Below are 6,796 nucleotides of genomic sequence, written 5' to 3' on the forward strand. Positions count from 1 at the left end.
CGGGGGGGCTCCAAGAATTTGGCGAGTGACCTGGGGGGAGGGGCGAGGGGAGGGGTTAAATTGGGGCTGGGGGGCGCCCCCAAAATGAGCTGGGGGGTGAATTTGGGGGGTGGGGGGGGGGGTCCAAGGGGGTGATTTGGGGGGACCCCCCCCCCCAATTTGGGGGGGGCACTTACTGCAGCAGCGCCCCCGAGAGCTCGTCCACGAGGCTGCCTGCAAAATTTGGGGGGGGTCGGGGGGGTGCTGAGGGGATTTTGGGGGTCCCTGGGTGGATTTTTGGGGTGCCAGTGTTGATTTTGGGGTCCCGGGGTGGATTTTGGGGGTCCCGGGTTGATTTTTTGGGGGTCCCGGAGCGGATTTTGGGGGTCTCGGGAGGATTCTTGGGAATTCTGGGTGGATTTTGGGGTCTTGGATTGGATTGTTTGGGGGTCCCGGGGCGGATTTTGGGGTTTCGGGGTGGATTTTTGGGGGTCCCGGCGTGGATTTCGGGGTTCCCGGGGCGGATTTTGGGGTCCCGGGGTTGATTTTGGGGTCCCGGGGCGGATTTTGGGGTCCCGCGGTTGATTTTGGGGTCCCGGGGTTGATTTTGGGGGTCCCGGGGTTGATTTTGGGGTCCCGGGGCGGATTTTGGGGGTCCTGGGGTGGATTTTGGGGTCCCGGGGTTGATTTTGGGGGTCCCGGGGCAGGTTTTGGGGGTCCCGAGGGTTGATTTTGGGGGTCCTGGGGGTGGATTTTGGGGTCCCGGGGCGGATTTTGGGGTCCCGCGGTTGATTTTGGGGTCCCGGGGTTGATTTTGGGGGTCCCTGGGGTGGATTTTGGTGGTTGCGGGGTGGATTTTGGGGTCGCCGGGGGTTGATTTTGGGGGTCCCCAGAGGGTGGATTTTGGGGTCCCGCGGTTGATTTTGGGTCCCGGGGTTGATTTTGGGGGTCCTGGGGTGGATTTTGGGGTCCCGGGGCAGGTTTTGGGGTCCCGTGGTGGATTTTGGGGTCCCGGGGCAGGTTTTGGGGTCCCGGGACAGGTTTTGGGGGTCCCGGGGTGGATTTTGGGGGTCCCGGAGTGGATTTTGGGGTCCCGGGGCGGATTTTGGGGTCCCGGGGCGGATTTTGGGGTCCCGCGGTTGATTTTGGGGTCCCGGGGTTGATTTTGGGGGGTCCCGGGGTTGATTTTGGGGGTCCCGGGGCGGATTTTGGGGGTCCCGGGGTGGATTTTGGGGTCCCGGGGTTGATTTTGGGGTCCCGGGGCAGGTTTTGGGGTCCCCGAGGGTTGATTTTGGGGGTCCTGGGGTGGATTTTGGGGTCCCGGGGCGGATTTTGGGATCCCGCGGTTGATTTTGGGGTCCCGGGGTTGATTTTGGGGGTCCTGGGGTGGATTTTGGTGGTTGCGGGGTGGATTTTGGGGTCCCGGGGTTGATTTTGGGGGTCCCCAGAGGGTGGATTTTGGGGTCCCGCGGTTGATTTTGGGGTCCCGGGGTTGATTTTGGCTGGTTTCCGGGGTTGATTTTGGGGTCCCGGCGTGGATTTTGGGGTCCCGGGGCGGATTTTGGGGGTCCCGGGGTGGATTTTGGGGTCCCGGGGTTGATTTGGGGGTCCTGGGGTGGATTTTGGGGTCCCGGGGCAGGTTTTGGGGTCCCGGGGAGGATTTTGGGGAGGGGTCTCTCACCTGGCCGGCAGGCGGTGTCGCACAGGAGGGGACACAGGTAACAGAACTGGCAGCCCTGGGGGGCAGGGGGGGTCAAAAGGCCGAATTTGGGGGGGGGTCCCGGGGGTCCCCAGAGGGGGTCGGGGGGGGGTTGGGGGATTTTTGGGGGTTCCGGGGCGATTTTTGGAAGATTTGGGAGTTTTTAGGGAGGTTTGGGGGGATTTTGGGGGGGTTGAAAGGGAATTTTGGCGGTATTTTTTGAGTTTTGGGGATTTTTAAGGGATTTTCGGGAGTTTTTGGGGGGGTTTTGGGTTTTTTTTTTGGAGGGGGTGTTAGCGGTAATTTAGGGGGATTTTGGAAGTTTTGCGGGTTTGGGGGAATTTCGGGGGCATTTTGGGAGATTTTGGGGGTTTTAGAGGCATTTTAGGGAATTTTCGTGGGATTTTTGTGGTTTTGGGCGGATTTTTTTGGGGGGTGGAGATTTTTTGGGGGGGGTTAGAGGGATTTTAGGGGGGGTTTTAGGAGTTTTTTGGGGGGTTTTGGGGTCACCTGGCAGGGGGGGACAGGGGTTCCCCGGGGTCCTCCTCGGTGCAGGGGACAGCGGGAGCAGAGCCGGCAGTGCTGGGGAGGGGGATTTTGGGGGAGTCAGGGGCGTACAAAGACCCCCAAAATCCCCCAAAACTCCCCAAATTCCCCCCCAAGCCCCCCGAAATTCCCACAAAATCCCCCAAATTTTCCCCCAAAATCCCCCCAAAATTCCCCAGATTTTCCCCCAAATCACCCCCAAAATCCCCCAAATTTTCCCCTAAATCCTCCCAAGATCCCCCAAAATCCCCCAAATCTCCCCAAGAAATCCCCCAAAATCCCTCAAATCTCCCCCAAACCCCCAAAATTCCCCCAAAATCTCCCCAAATCTCCCCAAAACCCCCCAAAAATCCCCCAAGCCCCCCCCAAATCCCCTAATTTTCCCACAAAATCCCCCCCAAATCCCCCAAATTTTCCCCCAAATCCCCTTAAAATCCTCACCAAATCCCCCCAAATCTCCCCAAATTCCCCCCAAACGCCCCCGATCCCCCCGAAACCTCCCCAAAACCTCCCCAAAACCCCCCGAATTCTCCCCAAAATCCCCAACCCCCCCCCAAATCCCCCAAATTTTCCCCAAAACACCCCCAAATTTCCCAAATATCCCCCTAAATCTCCCCAAAACTCCCAAAAATCCCCCAAGCCCCCCAAAATCCCCCAAATTTCCCCCAAAATCTCCCCAAATCCCCCCCAAACGCCCCCGATCCCCCCGAAACTCCCCCCAAAACCTCCCCAAAACCCCCCGAATTCTCCCCAAAATCCCCAAACCCCCCAAAATCCCTCAAATTTTCCCCAAAACACCCCCAAATTTCCCAAATATCCCCCTAAATCTCCCCAAAAACTCCCAAAAATCCCCCAAGCCCCCCCAAAAATCCCCCAAATTTCCCACAAAATCCCACAAAATCCCCCAAAATCCCCCCCAAACGCCCCCCGATCCCCCCGAAACTCCCCCAAAACCCCCCCGAATTCTCCCCAAAATCCCCCCAAAATCCCCCAAAATCCCCCCAAATTCGCTCCAAACGCCCCCGATCCCCCCGAAACCCCCCCAAAACCTCCCCAAAACCCCCCGAATTCTCCCCAAAATCCCCAAAATTTTCCCCGAAATCCCCCAAAATCCCCCAAATTCCCCCCAAACGCCCCCGATCCCCCCGAAACCCCCCCCAAAACCTCCCCAAACCCCCCGAATTCTCCCCAAAATCCCCCGAATCCCCCCAGACCCCCGGGCCCCCTCCCCACCTTGCAGTAGCTGCAGTAGCGGCAGATGGAGCCGGGCCGGTACCGCCCTTCGGCCTCACCTTCCTCCTCCTCCTCCTCCTCCTCCTCTTCCTCACTCCCTGCGGTTCGGGCAGGGGTCACCCCAAATTCCGGGACCCCCTCCCCAAAATCCCCTTCCCTCCCCCTCCCCCCCCCCCCCCCCAAAAAAAATCCCACCTTCCTCCTCTTCCTCCTCCTCTTCCTCGGAGCCTTCATCGCTGTCATCTTCATCGCCGTCGCCATCATCATCCTCCTCGGAGCTGGGGGAGGGGGCGCGGCGTTGGTGGGGGAGGGGGTGGCCTTCATCATCATCATCATCATCATCCTCCTCCCCCTCCTCGTCCTCCTCATCGCCGTCCTGGTGGCGGTGGCCTTCATCCACCCGGTGGCGGCGGGGGTTGACCTTCATCGTCATCATCGTCATCGTCGTCACGGCGACGGTGGCCTTGGTGGCCCCGGTGGCCTTCATCACGGTGGCGGCGGCCTTCATCCTCCTCATCCTCACGGCCTCGGGCTCGGCCTTCGTGGCGGGCGCCATCCTCATCCTCCTCGCCGCCGTGGGGTTGACCTTCATCATCGTCGTCATTGTCGTCATCCTCACGGCCACCGCGGCCTTCCTCCCCGTCGCCATGGTGACGGTGATGATGGTGACCGGGGGAGCCTTCATCCCTCTGATGATGATGATGGTGGGGGTCACTGGGGGAGCCTTCATCCCTCTGATGATGATGATGGAGGTCGCTGGGGGAGCCTTCATCCCTTTGCTGATGGTGATGATGATGGTGATGGGGGTCACTGGGGGAGCCTTCATCGCTCTGATGGTGATGATGATGGAGGGGGTTCCCAGGGTGACCTTCATCCTGCTGCTGATGGTGATGATGATGATGATGGTGGGGGGTCACCAGGAGAGCCTTCATCGCTGTGATGGTGATGAAGATGATGATGGTGGGGGTCACTCTCGGAGCCTTCATCGCTCTGATGGTGATGAAGATGATGATGGTGGGGGTCACCAGCGGAGCCTTCATCGCTCTGATGGTGATGAAGGTGATGATGATGATGGTGGGGGTCACCAGCGGAGCCTTCATCGCTCTGATGGTGATGAAGATGATGATGATGAAGATGGGGGTCACCAGGGGAGCCTTCATCGCTCTGATGGTGATGAAGGTGATGATGATGATGGTGGGTGTCACTCTCGGAGCCTTCATCGCTGTGATGGTGATGATGATGGTGGGGGTCACTCTCGGAGCCTTCATCGCTCTGATGGTGATGAAGGTGATGAAGATGATGGTGATGAAGATGAGGAAGCTCTGGGGGGTCCCCGGGCCTCCCCGAGGCCGCCCCCGCCCTGAGGAAGCAGCAGGAGCCCCAGCAGGAGCCGCGCTAGCCACGGCCGCAGCATGGCCGGAGCACTGACCGCTGAGTGACCACTGAGTGACCACGGAGTGACCACGGAGTGATCACAGAGTGACCACAGAGTCACCACTGAGTGACCACTGAGTGACCAAGGAGTGACCACGGAGTGATCACAGAGTGACCACAGAGTGACCACTGAGTGACCACTGAGTGACCACGGAGTGACCACTGAGTGACCACGGAGTGACCGCTGAGTGACCACAAAGTGACCACAGAGTCACCACTGAGTGACCACAAAGTGACCACAGAGTGACCACTGAGTGACCGCTGAGTGACCAGTGAGAGACCAAGGAGTGACCGCTGAGAGACCGCTGAGTGACCACGGAGTGACCGCTGAGTGATCACAGAGTGACCGCTGAGTGACCACGAAGTGACCACTGATAGACCACGGAGTGATCACAGAGTGACCACTGAGTGACCAGTGAGTGACCAGTGAGTGACCAAGGAGTGACCACTGAGTGACCACGGAGTGACCGCAGAGTCACCGCTGAGTGACCGCTGAGAGACCACGGAGTGACCGCTGAGTGACCGCTGAATGACCAATGAGTGACCACTAAGTGATCACGGAGTGACCGCTGAGTGATCACAGAGTGACCGCTGAGAGACCACGGAGTGACCGCTGAGAGACCAGGGAGTGACTGCTGAGTGACCGCTGAGTGACCACAGAGTGACCGCTGGGTGATCACAGAGTGACCGCTGAGTGACTGCTGAGTGACCGCTGAGTGACCACGGAGTGACCGCTGGGTGATCACAGAGTGACCGCTGAGTGACTGCTGAGTGACCGCTGAGAGACCACGGAGTGACCGCTGAGTGACCGCTGAGTGACCGCTGGGTGACCGCTGGGTGACCACGGAGAGACCGCTGAGTGACCGCTGAGTGACCGCTGAGTGACCGCTGAGAAACCAGTGACCGCTGAGTGACCGCTGGGTGACCACTGAGTGACCACGGAGTGACTGCTGAGTGACCACTGAGTGACTACAGAGTGACCGCTGGGTGATCACAGAGTGCTGAGTGACCGCTGAGTGACTGCTGGGTGATCACAGAGTGACCGCTGAGTGACCGCTGGGTGACCACGGAGAGACCGCTGAGTGACCGCTGAGTGACCGTTGAGTGACCGCTGAATGATCACAGAGTGACCGCTGAGTGACCGCTGGGTGACCGCTGGGTGACCACGGAGAGACCACTGAGTGACCGCTGAGTGACCGTTGAGTGACCGCTGAGTGATCACAGAGTGACCGCTGAGTGACCGCTGGGTGACCGCTGAGTGACCACGGAGTGACTGCTGAGTGACCACTGAGTGACCGCTGGGTGATCACAGAGTGACTGCTGGGTGACCGCTGAGTGACCGAGTGACCGCTGAGTGACCGCTGGGTGACCAATGAGTGACCGTTGAGTGATCACAGAGTGACCGCTGAGTGACCACTGAGTGACTGCTGAGTGACCGCTGGGTGACCGCTGAGTGACCGCTGAGTGATCAGAGTGACCGCTGGGTGACCGCTGAGTGACCGCTGAGTGACCGCTGGGTGATCGCAGAGTGACCGCTGAGTGACCACTGAGTGACTGCTGAGTGACCGCTGAGTGACCGCTGAGTGACCGCTGGGTGATCACAGAGTGACCGCTGAGTGACCACTGGGTGACCGCTGGGTGACCGCTGAGTGACCGCTGAGTGACCGCTGGGTGATCACAGAGTGACCGCTGAGTGACCAGCGCTGAGTGACCACGGAGTGACCAGGTCTGAGTGACCACAAAGTGACCAGCACTGAGTGACCGCAGAGTGACCAGCGCAGAGTGACCAGCACTGAGTGACCACTGCTGAGTGACCACTGCTGAGTGACCGCAGCAGCTGCGCCCCTCCCCCACCGCGGGGACCCCCAAAAATAGACACGGGGGGGGGGGAGGGGAGGGGAAACT

General features: G+C 59.8%; 1 long non-coding RNA gene across 1 annotated transcript; it reads right to left on the reverse strand.

Moving 5' to 3' along the window:
* Window positions 1-155: 155 nt before the first annotated feature.
* On the reverse strand, window positions 156-3,707 carry LOC137465691 (uncharacterized). The gene is made up of 4 exons (XR_010994798.1): window positions 3,653-3,707; window positions 3,458-3,543; window positions 1,661-1,715; window positions 156-213 (listed from the first exon to the last, which is right to left on the reverse strand). It is a non-coding gene; the product is annotated as an uncharacterized lncRNA (long non-coding RNA).
* Between the last annotated feature and the right edge of the window lie 3,089 nt (window positions 3,708-6,796).

Source organism: Anomalospiza imberbis, unplaced genomic scaffold (genome assembly GCF_031753505.1).
Source record: "Anomalospiza imberbis isolate Cuckoo-Finch-1a 21T00152 unplaced genomic scaffold, ASM3175350v1 scaffold_1017, whole genome shotgun sequence".
NCBI lineage: Eukaryota > Metazoa > Chordata > Aves > Passeriformes > Viduidae > Anomalospiza > Anomalospiza imberbis.